This window comes from Carlito syrichta, unplaced genomic scaffold (genome assembly GCF_000164805.1).
Source record: "Carlito syrichta isolate Samal-C Ts95f unplaced genomic scaffold, Tarsius_syrichta-2.0.1 Scaffold302608, whole genome shotgun sequence".
In the NCBI taxonomy this organism is placed as follows: Eukaryota; Metazoa; Chordata; class Mammalia; order Primates; family Tarsiidae; genus Carlito; species Carlito syrichta.
The window spans coordinates 1,005,616-1,021,248 of record NW_007246704.1 but is presented as its reverse complement, the minus strand read 5'-3'; positions in this window follow the sequence as shown (position 1 = coordinate 1,021,248).

Genomic DNA, 15,633 nt, shown 5'->3' with positions numbered 1-15,633 from the left:
ACATCTTGGATAGGGGACACAGTGGAGGTGGGAGGTGGCCACATCTTGGAGGCACTAATTAGACGCCATGCGTGAAGGAAAGAAATAACTATTAGGATGATGCTTTGGATTTTGACCTGAGTTTCTGGGCAATTGTGTGGCTATTTACTGAGATGGTGATAAAAGGGGAGGGGCAGCCTCATGGTAGGGTAGAGAGCAGTGACTGCAAAGTCTAATGTGACTCAAGTCTGAGCTTCTTTTAAACTCCAAGTGGAGACACTGAATAGAGAGGTGGACACTCCAACCCAACACTTGCAAACCCCATCTCATCACCCTCTAGCCTCCAGCCTGCTCCCCCTCCAGTGTCTATATCTCAGTTAATGGCCCCATCATCCTTCAATGTGTCATCAAATTGTGGGGATCCTGCCTGTTGAGTGTGCCCCAAGTCCACCACAGCTCTGCATCCCCACTATCCTCTTCTCGGCAGCCTTCGTCTTGCGTCCACATGACCACCGTTTCATCCTGACCATAGTGGCCTCGTGATGCCTCCTTGTTCACAGCCTTGTTCATTCTGATCCACTGCCCATCCTGCAGCTGAGGGGTTGGTTAAAAGGGGACATTTCTGGTACCTTCCTTCAGCTGATGGTGTCATGGAGAGAGTCTTGCTCAAGGAAGATTAAGCCATATTTCTGCATTGTCACATAGCCTGGAAGAAGTTCTCCAGTGATCACATTTGTAGTACAGAAGTTCTAGATCTTAAAAGCCAGATTTCCAGATTCAAGTCCTGACTCCCAACCTTCTTGGGTAAATGACTGGTGGGTTGACTATAGAATTTATTGTCCAACCTGTCAAAAGGGGAGGTACTGCTAGTGATCACAGAACAATAGGCATATAGTGCATTGTCATGGGCTGACCACAACGCACGAGTACCCTAGACGTTGGTTAAGTCTGGTAAATCTCTCCAAGTCTCAGGTTCTGAGGCTAAAGAAGGATAACCATGCCTACAAGTGGGGTTGCCTGAGGACAAGAAAGCATAAGGAGCAGACAGGCACCTCGCAGGGCACCTGCAATGAAGAGGTGCTCACCACCAACCCACACAAAGAACCGCCTGAAAACCAGCATCACACATGCTCTGCCAACTCTTCCCTGCTTTTCAACTGGAAGAGGAGCAATTTTGAGAAACTACAGTCATTTGAAGTCCTCCTTCATTATTAATTTTATAGAGAGTTATTTTGTAGTTCTGGCTTTTTTTTTTTTGGTAATTAGATGCTGTAAAAATTTTTTAGTGATTTTCTCTTCTTTGTAATTAGAAATAGCGATTAGAGTATCTTTTATATTACATGGCATTTTCCCTTTAAACAATTGTATACATTTTGTATTCTTTGCTTTTCTCCATACAGACTTTAATGAGAATGGATTCATTGTGTACCATAATTTGCTATTATTATAGTGTGTCATGAAAATGAGTTATTTCCGTCACAGAAATATAATGCCCAGTGTAATGTATTTTTGCTGGTGGGTTTTTATTTTTTCTCTCTAGGGACAGGGGAAATGTGTTTGCCAAGTTTAGAACCCACTTGAACCTGTAAGGCTGGGGAATTGCAGAGTGAGGTCGGGCTCTCTGGAATCTGAAATCACCCTCCCGCTCCCTTGGGCTGAACAGGGTAAAACAGGAGGCAGCAGAGAGTTGGCTTTCCACATTTCAGTTAAAACAAAACAAAACAAAACAAAAAACACATGATTCTAAACCAGGCATGGGGAAACTAGGCATGAGGAAACCAAAAACAGGTCACTGCTTAAGACTTGAAGAGGCTGTGTCATGGCTAAGGTTTGTCAGGGAACCAAAAGTATGTATGAAAATCTGCCAGTGTTTCTACTGCTGCGTGCAAGCTGTGCCTGTGCAGTAGATAGCCACATTAGATGTCATGTGGCACAGCCTGGCCTGCACCCAGAGTTGGCCAGTCTGCTTCGGGCCGGGACTCCCGGCCTGTCTGCTCCAGCCTTCCAGTGGTGAGTGGCAGCCAAGGCAGGAGGGGGAGGGCCTTATCCTGCAGCTCACAGTGAGATGAGTGCCAGGGTCTGGGTTCTCCCTAAACCAGCCCCTTTGCACTCCCACCCACCAATCATAGCCCTCCTAAAGGTTGCTTCCAGGACAAGATGGAATGTGGACCTCATATCTAGATTCAAGTGTGGAAGTAGACAGGAATAGACCGGTCATATTTGGCCCTGGAGAGTTCTCTGTGCTGCGACATCTTATAGCCCTGGTTAGGGTGAGTACCATGGAATTAAAGCACAAGGGATATGCCGCATGTGCCAATGGGGGTGGGTCCCAGCAGGAAACAGGTAGTACACTCCAAAAGGATGATGGAGTGTTTATGACCATCTTCCTCTCATGTGGGTGGGCAGCAGCAACTCTGGGCAGCACCCCAACCTCAAAGTGTCAGCAAAGCTGTGGGGCCTGTGGGGGCAGGCTGGCTATCGGTGAGGCCACCCCAACTCCTGGAGCTGGCCCTCTTCCCACCTCTGGGTAAAGGAACTCACCTCCCCTTGGAGGGCAGAAGGCAAGGTCCCAGTATGTTAACCGACAACAGCCCTGCTGTCCCACAGTTTCTGGCTTGCAAAGCACAACATTTTGTCTGTCTCCTATACCTCTTCAAAAGCCTGAGAGGCAGCCTTCAGGGACAACTCTTCCCATTTCACAGAGAGGAAAATGGGATGTTCAATAACTGGCCTGAAGCCATAGCTAAAGGTTTGATGAGCATCTCAGCATGCCCAGAGTGAGGAGCAGGCTGAGGAAGGTAGGAGAGGGGAGAGCGGAGGGACTACCGTGGACTCGGATGGACCCCTTGCATTACCTCCTTAGCAAATTCACCCACCGCCAGCCTCGATCCACAGGTCCTGCTTTAAAGGCCAGGATCTTGCAGCAAACTGCTACAGTTCAAATGCCAACTCCACCACTTAGTAGCCATGACCTTGGACAAATGACCTAACTTTGCGGTGCCTCAGTTTCCTCATCTGGAAATTGAGAATAATAACAGCACTGACCTCATGGGAGCATTATGAGGATTAAACAAGCTCATTCGGGGAAAGCGCTTTGGCTCAGTGTGGAAAGGCTCCTGTGGGCAGCTGCACCATTTGCATAGCACTCCTCTGGGTGAGAAGGCAGCACCCCCCTCCCAGCAGGGTGGGCTAAGCCTTGTGTCAGCCAGTTTGTGCCTGCCCAGAAAGCGTGCCTTTCCCAATGCATCCACCTGGAGGCGCACCTTCTCCTAGTTCTTAACAAGATTCGTATTGGCTCTCAGCAGTCTGGTTCCAGAGAGCCCACACGTTCAAGGTGCTCAATCAGTATTAGCCATTGTAGCTTTCGGTCCCTCCATTCTCCTCTTCCCCCTGCTCAAACTGCCCTCTGGGAAGGAGCAAAGCCATGCTCCGTTACCGAATTCAGAGGCAAAGGGTGAGTGTGTCCACCCAGCTGACACTGCCTCCATGCTGTCTCCCCAGCGTCTCCCTGTAGATAGTTCAGAGTTTGGGGCTGGGATCCCCAACTCTCAGCAGCCTTGAGCCCAGCCCCAGGGAGTGTCCTGATTGCCCACACCCCCGCCCCTCCCTACAGAGCGCAGCCACTGCCACCCTCCACCTCACAACTTCTTTAGACCTTGTCTTCTTGTTTCTGTCTATGGGCTTTCTGTCGACTCTCTTCTCAATTGAGGACTCATGTTTAAGCAGGCCAAAGTGTCATTTCATCATTAATACCTAAAGCAGTTCTGTGGAGTTGTGTCAACATGCTTCCTAGTGCAGGGTTCATCGGCACCACCCCCCACGCCCCCCTTCCCCATTATAATTGTTCTCACTCTCCAAATTCAGATGTAATTCGAGTTGAAGAAATCGCGGCTGGATTACATCTGCAGGCAGGGAATTATTAGTATGACTTTTTGGCAGCGTGACAGTGATGTTTCGACAATCTATACATATTGATTTAGGTCGATAATAAACAATTTGATTAGCCTCCCCATCCACGGGCTGTCATTTCAATCACCGACAGGGGCCCAGCAGAGTGGAAGAGAGGCAGCACACACAAGTGGCAAGAATTCTCAAAATAAGAAACTCGGTCCTGATTAGAGGCTGGGCTTCAGTGAATTGGACAAGACAGCTCAGCTGCCACGTTATTAACTCCCTGGGAAAATACTCGGCCGGTCCCCCGGGCCAGCCCGCATATTCTGATGTGGATCGATAAGCAATCTCCGGTGTATATGGAATTCAGACTCGAATCATTTGTCTCCAGCTCCGTTCTCCAAAGGGAGCCCTGTGGTCCGGACCTGGCCTGCCGCCCCAGCACCCGCACCCCCACAACCCTCCCCTTTTAACTAATGACCCGCCGCAGAGGAGGCCAGAGAGTTGAAACCTCTTCCATCATCGAGAGAGGCTCTCTCAGGTGGGCCTAATGATGGTAATGGCCTCCTTTCAATTTTTTTAAAAACGATGCCCGCCCCGATGTCTTGGGGGTGAGTTTGTGTAAGTGACAGGCACGCCTCTCCATGACAGATATACAGATGTCCCAGTAATGGACACCCCCCCAACCTGGCAGTGTCCACACCTGATGGTGAGGCTTTCACAGAGTGAAAAGATGACCCCTTTTGCCAAGACTCTGTAGGAAAGACACAAAGGTGAGTGCCACCCTGGGGTGCTGGCAGTTGGGACTGTGGCTGGTTCAGGAAGGAAGAAGAGGTGCCATCAGGGTAGCCTCCCAGTTCCCTGTGAGCTGGCTTCTTGGGTCTCTGGTCACTGATTGATGGAATGACCACTGGATGCCACCCCCTTTGGTAACAGATAAAGACTCTGAAGGGCACTGAAGGCAAGGGACCTGCACTGGACCACACAGCAAGTCAGATATTGGCAGAGACCCGGGTCTCCAACTCCCTACAACAGAGAACAGTGTGGTTTAGTGGTTAGGACAGGCTTTGGATCAGGCAAATCCGAACATTGCCTCCAGTGAGTTGCTTCCCTCTGTTTCTCCATGTGTAAAATAAGATTGCTAACATCTACCTCACTTATCTGTGGTGATCAGTTAATAAGATAATGTAATAGAGGGCCTATCACAGTGCTGGTGGCATAGGAGATGTTCAATAAGCATTTTTAGCATTAACATAGCAAGTGCAGTGAGTTTTATACATTGTTACTTACATATTATTATGCAAATATTAATTATTATGAGACAAATAATAATATGTATCATCAGATCCCTCTTTTAAGAAATGAAATCCCAGAAATTCAATTTGTGACTTGGAAAAAATCAGTTGCTCTGCCTTATGTGGGGACTGGAGAAGCCAGGCTTTGCCCACCTGGCCACACCTTCATGGCCACACCCCTCCCAGCATCCCCCATCTCTGGATCCCCTAGGGCTCTGGGGAACCAGTCCAGAAATTACTGTTGTAGTGGAAAGATGATGATGTCAGGAGGCATGATAATGAGCTCTGGCCCCAGCTCTAAAACGCTGGACCTATTTCTCTCTTGGGACCTCAGCTTCCCAAGGTGAGGGCACCTCAGTTCTCAGATTCTCTAAGGCTCTTTGGTCTGTTGAGTCCCATAAAACCAAACAGTCATAACACCAGTACACAGCACTGTGCTTCATGCCGAAGGGCCTTGTTGGCCTCTGGAGCAGAGAGAGGCAAAGGTGCCAGCCCTGAGACCCCATCCTCACAGAGCAGCCTGGATCTCCACCCAGGAGACCTGTGTCCCGAATAAAAACAAGCAAAGGGCCGTGTCAGTGAGAATTGGATTTGGCTGTGAGAAACAAAGACCTAAAATAACAAGACTTCAACAAGATCAGACTTTATCTCTCTTTTACATGAAAGCCGGGAAGTCAGTCATCCGGGCCTGGTGTTGCTGCTTTGCTACACAGAGTCCTCAGGGACTGGGTTTCCTTCCAGCTCACTGCTCCACTGTCCTTGGGGTCGTGGGGCTGCTTTGTCTTCACCTTCCAAGATGGTGGCCAACAGATCTAGTGTTCCAGGAAGTGAGGCCAAGGAAGGGACAAGAGAGATTGGGACAAAGGGTGCACATGCCACTCCTTTTTTTTAATTAAAATTTTTTACAGTGAAGATAGTAAGTACAGAGTTCTCAGGGCACCCACACTCCAGCTCCCCCTATATTAACATCTTATGTTCATATGGTACATTTTTCAGAGTTAATGAACCAATATTGATGTGTCATTATTAACTAAAGTCTACACTTTGCTCAATTTCCTTACCTAATGTCCTTTTTCTGGTCCAGGATCTCATCCAAGATACCATTTGCAGTTAGTTTCCATGTCTCCTTAGGCTCTCCTGGCTGTGACAGTTTCTCAGACTTTCCTTTTTTTTATGACTTTGCCAGTTTAGAGAAATATCAGGACCTTTGCAGAATGCTCCTCAGTTGTGATTTTTTTCCTGATATTTTACTTATTATTAGACTGGGGTTATAGATTTTTTGGGAGGACAATCACAGAGATAGAGTGTCATTTGCAACCCATCATAAGAACATCTTGGTTGCTTCTAGCTTTTGATGATTATGAATAAAACTACTATAAGCATATGCAGTTTTTTTGGTTTGTTTTATTTTTTTGGAGTTTTTGGGGTTTTGAGTGGGGTTTTTTTTGTTTTTTGTTTTTGATAATGTCTCTCTTTGTCATGCAGGCTAGAGTGCAGTGGTGCAGTCATAGTTCACCACAGTCTCAACTTAGACTCAAGTGATCTTCCCACTTCAGCCTCCCAAGTAGCTGGGACTACAGGCATGTACCACCACTCCCAACTAATTTTTTCTATTTTGTAGAGATGAGGTCTTGCTATGTTGCCCAGGCTGGTCTTGAACTCATGGTCTTAAACAATCCTCCCACTTCGGCCTCCCAAAATCCTGGGATTACAGGTATAAACCATCATGCCAAGCTGCATCTATGTTTTTATGTTGGATGCCAACTCTTTTTAAAAGAAGGCTCTCAGAGACAGCTCTGCAAAGCCTCACCTCTGTCCCTAAGCTATGTTTAATCACCTGACCACACTTACCTATGAGGAAGGCTGGTAAATGTAGGCTTTATTCTGTGCCCAGAATAAAGAGTTTTCTTACTATGAGAGTTTTCTTACTACGGAAGAAGAGAGAGATGATCTGTTGCAGAAAATCTGCTGTCTCAGCCAAGGGGATAGAACAGAAAGGAAGCAAGCAGCACAAGGGAAGTATGAAAGGAAAAGCGAATTTTAAAGACTCAATCCCTGCCACTGAGGGTACCAGGAAGAGGCTGGCCATTTGTCATGGAGTCTATAAAACAGAGCCTGGTGGTAGGAAAATGTTCAGCAATTCACTCATTCAAAAAGGTGTATTGAGCATCTCAGGGAGCTGCTGAGTTTAAGCCCAGCGATAAGGGACTAGCCCCACTTTGGATAAAAAGAAGTTTTATGGTATTCTGAGATCTCTACTGTCTAATGGAACAGAGTGGAAGCCCACTGAGTTTTCTGCAAAGTCCCAGATCCACGAATCATTCTCTAAATTGGGTCAGCTTTTAGATCTGCAATGGAGCTGATTCTCTTCGCACTATAATACAGGACAGCTCTGTTCCCTTTGGTATCTAATGTTTATGCACAGAAGACCATATTCTTGGGCCTGTTAACCTGATGTCCACCAGCCAGCTTGAGCAGCTTTGCAGGTCTGGAAGAGGCTGCAGGGCTATTCCAGCAGAGACCCTATTGCTTCGCTAGTTCTCAAGGATTTCTAAGAATTTTCTTATGACATTAATTTGACTCTAATTTTGAGACAGATGGGGATCACCCAGAATTACCTCCAAGTATGAGTAAACTTTTACTTAGAGTAAAATTAAGCACTTTGATTTGTTTGTACTTTTTTTTTTTTGAGTTGGAGTCTCACTCAGTCGCCCAGACTGGAGTGCAGTGGCCACTCCCGGCCACCGCAACCTCGACTTGCTGGGCTCCAGCGATCCTTCTGCCTCAGCCTTCCAAGTAGCTGGAACTACAGGCGCACACTACCACACCCGGCTAATTTTTTTGATTTATTGTAGAGATGAGGTCTCACCAAGTTGCCCAGGCGGGTCTCGAACCCGCGGGCTCAGGCAATCCACTCACCTCAGCCTCTCAAAGTGCGGGATTACAGGCTGAGCCACTGAGCCCGGCTTTTGTACTTATTTTTAAAGCCTTCCAGTGATGTCATGTGGCATTTCTCAATTAAGGAATGGGCAAGTTAGAATCTTCCTAAATTCCCATCTTCAAAATTTTTCTAAAGTTTACTGTAGCATCAGTGGAGTTCCCTTGAGTCTGGAGTGTGGGGTTAACAGTGCTTGCCAGTATAAAGAACACGCTGAACACACTGACATCCCAGGCCCTCCCCAAGTGGATGAGTGTGGAGGGGGAGACAGAACAAACGGTCAGGCCCAGGTGCCAAAGGGGCTTCAGCCACGTTGCACCTCAATACAAATAAATGCATGGAAAGATCAGACTTCATCTGCCCTGGCTGGGGAGCCAGAACATTTTTTTCTTAATTGGGGCCCGATTATCTCTAGACAGTCCAAAAAACATAATATGATATTTCCAACTTTTCAGTCCCTAAGTTAAAGTCTACTTTCTCTGTCTGCTTATTGCTCCCTAACTGGTGAGTTGCTTGACAATTATAGCATGTTTGCGTCCTGCTTTCTCATTATGAATTATCTACAGGTTTGGGCACCCACTAGGTGTAAGCTCCTCAGGGGACCTGGACTTGGACCCTTCTCTTTCTCCATGATGTCCTGCGCTTAGAACATGGCTGTGCATGCTGCCCAAAGACCCAGCTTTCCCATGCATCTGGCCACAAAATCTGGGACCAGCTGCTGAATTCCCCGGAACCTCAGTTGCTCATCTGTACTATGGAACCCTCCCATGGTCATGTGTAAGTACTAAATGATCTCACAGATCAAAATACCCTATGCCATGACTGGCCCATAGCAAATGACCAGAAAGAATCAGACGAAAATAAAAACAGATGCGCATGAGTGTGGAAGGGATGAATTAACGCTTGAGCGCACAAATGTTTCTCCCTGGGATAGTGCAGGCAGTTAACAAGAAAAGGCTGGAGTTATGTTAATTCCCACTAATATCCTCAGAGGGGGTGGGGAGCAAGATGGACTAGCAGGCCTTGAGATGCAATCAGATCCGTTTTTATCTCCTTTGCTACAGCTTTACTGTAGTGAAATATGTTTATTCTAGCAGAGGGCAGTCAGCCTAAATAGACGATGCGAGAGGCAGGAGATGCCAGCAGAATTCTGCAGAGTGTCGGCCCTGGGCGCCCAGCACCAGGCCATCTCGGTGTGTATTAGAACCGCCCACAGATGAGATGTGCGTAGACCGCTGGTGGGTGTCTGCCTCGGCTAGGCTGCATTCGACTCAATTTATCCCCCAGCACTCATTGTTGCTATTGATTGATTTTTAAATTAGATGAAGGCAATCAGTAAATACCACCCAATCAAGTTCTAAAAACATACAGGAGATTAGACAATTTGGGGTAATCAATGGAAATATTCCTTGATTTGCTACCACTCAATTTTGACCATAAATTACAACTATAACTTGCAAGTTAGTAAGCTATAAAGCAAGTAGATGTGACAAGAAAAACTATAAGAAATGAATTAAGGGGCTGAAGAAGCAGCATGGATGTTGTCCTGTAATGAGGTGAAATGACTCTCCCTTCATATTTTGCATTTCTTGTTGGACTCAGTACCAGCGATGGGCTGAGACACGGGAGGCGCTCGAGATTCGCTTGCTCTTTTTAAAAAGAAAATGGGAGGGATGATGTGTGTATGGAAGAATAAACGTCATTGCCATTCTTCTTTCCAGCTGATGAGTTTGAGTTTGATCAACCTCATTTTCTGGTTGCAAATAAATGTCATATGATTTTAGGCTCAAAACCCCACATTTTTTGGTGTGCAGTTCTAGGCTCAGAAAAAAAAAACCCACAGTTTGTTAAAACCCTCACCTACCTCACAAACACTTTCAAATGCTAATTTGAAAGTCACACTTCTGTACTGTTATTTCCTACAAAGTCTAAAATGTAACAATAATTAATGTAATTTTAGACCAGGACTTCATACTCTTCAGAAGCTATATTTGTCTAATTGTACAATCTGCCCATCTTCCATATTTTTTAAAAGAAACAGTTAGACGATGGATTTGTTTTTCTTGCCCAATAAGGATGTGATATAGAGGAAACTGATTTACTTCCAGGAGCTCATGGTTTCACGGCAAAGGTAAAAATCCTATAGCAGTCTGAATCTTTCATTCATTCATTCATTCATTCATTGGTGCACATTAAATATTGAAAGAGGGACAGGTTGTTTCTGGTTTTCTCATCTTTTCTGTTTGGGACATTCCTAAGAGCTCTGTAAAAGTGGGAAATGGATAACCAAACTGTAGCACAATACTCTACATATACAGCAGATAATCTGAGGGCTTTCTGGGACATCAGGGTGAGCAGGCCAACTCTTCTGCCTCTGCCCTGGGCAGTGAGCAGGATGAGACTAGGATGGGCTCCTCTCTCTTCTGGCTTGTGGGGATAGGGAGGATGACTTCTTGTGACAGACCCCTGCCCTGGTGGGGTCCACTGGCAAGCAGGAGCAATCAGGTTTATGACTGGCTTGTGCACGCTCTGGTTTGGGGAAGAGGTCAGGAAGTCCTGGGACCCTGCTCCTCAGAGATCTTAGTGAGAATGGTGCTCAGGGGCCTACCTGTGGGAGAGCATTGGGGAGTCAAGACAGATGGAGCTTCTGAGGGTCTCTGGAAAGCAGTGGCAGAATAGGGAGAGAAAAGTTAAAGGTGAAATGTTTTTCCAGAAGCCTGGGAAGCTAGTTGTTTAAGATTAATTAGCCTGCTCTGGTTTATAAACCAATGCATGCTGACTATAGAAATTCTAGAAAATTATAAGGTAGAAAATTTAAATCACTCATACTCCTAGTGCCCCAAATGTTCTGACGCCTCACCCTTCCTATTTCTTTCCAGCATTTGGCCCATGTATACAGAGTAAAGTGAGCCTGCCTGGTGCCTGCTTTTTTTTAATTTAATTTTGCATACCAGGCATTGTCTCATATTCTTAAGCTTTCCAAATAACACAGTTTTCAAAAATGTAAAGCTCTCCCATGATAATGGCAATACTCACTGAGTGCTGGCTGTGAAGGAAGCACTTACATGCATCATTGTGGCGTATCCCTGTGACAGCCTGTGGTGCGGGCACTATTGACATTATTGTCACCATTTTGCAGACACAATAACTGTGCCTAGGAGAAATTGAGAAATCTGCACTGGTGGTGGACCACCGGAGCCAGGAGCCACGCGTATGCTAGAGCCCAGGTGACCGAGCTCTGGCACTCTAGAGCCTAGCTGCCACTGTGAGATTTGTGTTCAGGACCTCGCAGAGGTAAGAGAGAAAATACTGAAAGGAATTAGGGTTCTGGTCCCAGCTCTTTCCTCACTGGCCACACCATGTTTGAGTTACTCGATGTCTCTGGTGCTTTATTTGCCAAGTATGTCCTTCCTAGGAGAACAGCTGGAACATAGCTGGTCTCAGATCATGTTCATGGAGTATACACCTGGTGACAGTCTTCCTCTCCAGGCTATTGGCAACACAAAATCAGGTTTTCTCTGGGAAAGCATTGTACACATTGTAGAGTGCTGTACAAATGTAAATGGTCCAGTCAACCAACTAACCATGGTACACAATGATGCTCTAAACCAGATATTACTGACTATCAGGCAGTGGTCCAGATGTGGCAAACAGATGGGTTTCATTTGACCTCCATTAAACTTTTTAAAAATAGTTATTAACATTTAAAAATTAGAACTTTTCAAGACAAAAAAAAATTCAGATTTCCACATTTTCTAGGAAAATCAGAAGCTATGACCACTGGGCCCACGCTTCCCTGTAGCAGCCATTGCTTGGTGCTCACAATCTCTGCATCCTATGGACAGGAATGTGTTCTCCAGGGCACCACAGTCCTCACCGCTCACTTTTATGTCCCGCCTGATCTGCTGCATTCACCAACACTCCTTGCCCAGCCCAGGGAGGAGTGTGAGTTTATTAGCCTTGCCCTAAATATTCCCAGAAGGTAGAAGTCTGTTCCTGTCTTCTCTCAGGAAGACCTGAAGTGGATGGCCAGTCTCTTGTTTAAGTGTCATCAGGGCCAGGGTCTGTTCTGTTGTATTCTTGAGGTGTCTTAGCAGGCCTAAGCAGGAATGGGCACCCAGTAATTGTTGAAGGGATGAATAAATAAGAAGAAGGCTCATGAGATCTGTAAGATGCAGACAGTTTCCAGGGTAGCATAGGTGAGAGTCTGACGTGCCATCTGGTACTGGCATCCCAGCAGGTGAAGTGATCTGCATGGAGGTACCGGTGGATGCCAGCCAGGTAGCCTGGGAGCCCAGGAAGACTGGGAAGTGAGGTAGAATTGACCAGAAGCCCTACTGCTCCCATGGCCTCCACTGCTCAGGAGTGAGTGTCTCTTGTGCTCCTGCAGTCGCAGGCAGGTAGCTGGACTGCAGAGAAGAAGCCCTCTTGGTCTGTCAGTGGTAATCATTAATCCCAACTCACCTCTGTTCTTTACTTTTCAGGTTACAGAGCATCCTCTTTCTTGCCTTGTGTTTTTAATGGTTTACTCAAACTCTGTGGATGAGGAGACTCAAGCAAGCAGCTCACCTGGAATCTCTGCGTGAGTGGGTGGTGGGGCTGAGCCTTGTTCCTAGGTCTCCAGAAGCTGCCTCCAAGCTGGAGATCTGTGATGGTGGAGATCTGACTTCCGGCAGGCTTTTCTAAGGATAAAAGTAGCTTCCAGTGAGAGAAGCCCTGAGTGTAAGCTCAGAGGGTCTTTCTGCCTCAGGTTCCAGCAGAACCAAAGTAGCTGTGTCCTTCCCAGGGGATGGAGCCGGGTCAGGGGGTTCAGGAGGCCCACTGGTTAAAGACTCAGAGGTCAGCCGGTCCATATCTAATTCTGCCTTTGATAGAAGCTCCAGTAATTCACTGAACTCTGTGCCTCGGCTTTTTCTACTAGTAAAATGAGGAGATTAATGATAGCTGCCTCTCTGAGCTGCTGAGCAATATTGATAGCCAGCACATCAGGGGCCAGTGTTTACTGAGCACTTACTTTATGACAGGTGCTATCCTAAGCCCTGGACATGCATTCACAGTGCCCAACCCACAGTAAGCACTGTATACACACATGATAAATAAATCACCTCCTTGGATTCCGATGCCCTTATGAGGTAAGTTGTTTTTTGTTTTTTTTTTTTTTATTTTAAAGATGTGGGGTACAATTCAGGGTTAAGTATGCAAATGGTCATTGTACAGGTAAAATTTGGGCCTCACTTTGGTCCCCACATCAACTGGTTTGAGATCAGGTTTTCTTATTGATGAAGTGTCCCCCTCCCCCTGGCAGTTTCCCACTACTGCCAATCCCTTTCTTATAATATTATGATAATTGTTCAGAGTCCACTTATGAGTGAGAACATGTAGTACTCAGTTCTTTGTTTCTGTGATAGATCACTGAGTATTACAGAGTCTAAATCCATCCAAGTTGCTGTGAAGTTCATAATTTTGTCCTTCTTTATGACTGCATAATATTCCATCATGTATATGTACCACATTTTAAAAATCCAGCCCAGTTTCGATGGGCAGCACAGTTGGTCCCATGTTTTTGCTATTGTGAATAGTGCTGCAATAAACATGCGTGTGCGGGTATCTTTTTCATAGAGTGATTTGAGTTCCTCCGGGTATATTGCCTGAAGATGAGGTAAGTTGCTTATTATCCCCATTTTGCAGATGAAGAGACTAAGGTATGAAGAGGTTCTATAACGTGCCCAAAATTTGGGCAGGTGGTAAGCAGAGGAGCTGAAAGCCATGCTAGGCAGCATGACAGCAGAGTGTATACTGCTCAGCTGTCTGCCTCCCCTTGGCAAAGGGCTTTGCCCAAAGCATTAGGTTGAACCTTGTAGTTGGATTGAACTGCAGTCTCTGTGAAATCCCAAGTCATTGAACATCAGCAGTTTCATGTGGATCAGCTCACTAAGGGCTTGGTAACCTCTTATGATGAAGATGATGATGATGGTTTGCATCCAGGGAAGACAGTGTGAGAGCATGTCCCAGGCTGCAGGTCTGAGCTCTCACCCCAGGGCGGCCTCCTCGGAGGTCCTTGGAGGGCCGGGGAGCTTTAGAGGAATGGCCGGGGAGGTGACCAGGAGAAGTGAGCTTTACTTTATCATGGTACAGAACTAAAAGGGCAGACAAATTAATCATGGAAGTTTCTAAAAGTGCTTTTATTTTGCCATTTAGTATGCCAGCGAGATCATTTCCCTTAATGTATACTCCTGGTATTAACACGCCTTAATCCATCATTCGCTGTATTATGAAATTACTGTGTTTTACTCCCGGGTCCTCCTGAAGATCATTAACCCAACTCTTCTTGGGCCATACATCATCGGGGATTACCTCATGGGTCCAGAGACCCCTCTCCCTGGGCTACGTGGTGGGGCTGCCCCAGTCATTTTTCCTTGCCTCATCTGACAAACAGGGCTGTTTGCATTAGTGAGCAGATGGCTCACGGGCGACAAGCAGACGTCCCCTCCCACCCGCCACCTCTCCTTCCAGTGACCCAGGTTTCCAAGGGACACAGCTGAGAGAGAGGCAGTGTCCACCCAAAGCTATCCTCTGCAGCTCTTCCAATGTCCTCAGGCTGGCCAGGGACTATGTTCTTATGTTCTTAAGCCGTCAGGGGCTTTTGATGTCAGGTCTTCCCGCCATGGGACTCAACTCCTGGGCGCTCTGCTCTGGGCTCAAGGAGGCAAAGGATGGGCATAAGCATCCCTGCACTGGCCACTTCAAGGGATTGCCTGTCTTACCCACCCAGGTCGCCCCACCCCAATTCCCTGTCTGCCTCATTGTCCCACACTCCACCTCGTTCTCTTATTTTTTACAATTTTTTAGGAAGTGCCAAACTGTTTTCCATAGTTTGCCGCACCAATTTTTCTTATAATTATTTTTAAAATTGCCAAGTAAAAATGATTCCTATTTGTGGTATACAACATGATGTTTTGATATATGCATACATTGTGGAATGACTACCTCAAGCTATTTAGCATATGCTTTACCTCACATCATTATTTTTTTGAAGTGAGAATACTTAAAATCTACCCTCTTAGCAATTTTATATGTAGAATATATTGTTATTAACTATAGTCACCATCTTGTGCAATGGAGCTCTTGAAATCCCTCCTAACTGAAATTTTGTATCCTTTGGCCAACATCTCTTCAGATTCCACATATAAGTGAGATCATGCAGTATTTGTCTTTGGGCCTGACTTGTTTCACTTAACATAATGTCCTCTGGGTTCATCTGTGTTGTAGCAAATGACAAATTTCTTTCTTTTCTAAGGTGAAACAGTATGCCTTTGTGCAGGTATACCACATTTTCTTGATCCATCAGTCGGTTGATAGAGGCTTAGCTTGCTTCCATACCTTAGCTATTGTGAATAGTGCTGCAGTAGACTTGGGGGTGCAGAGAGCCCTTTGAGATGCTAATTTCAAATCCTTTGGCTATATAACCGTGGTGGGATTGCTGCATCCACTTTCAAATTTTGAGGAATTCACACTATCTTTCATAATGGC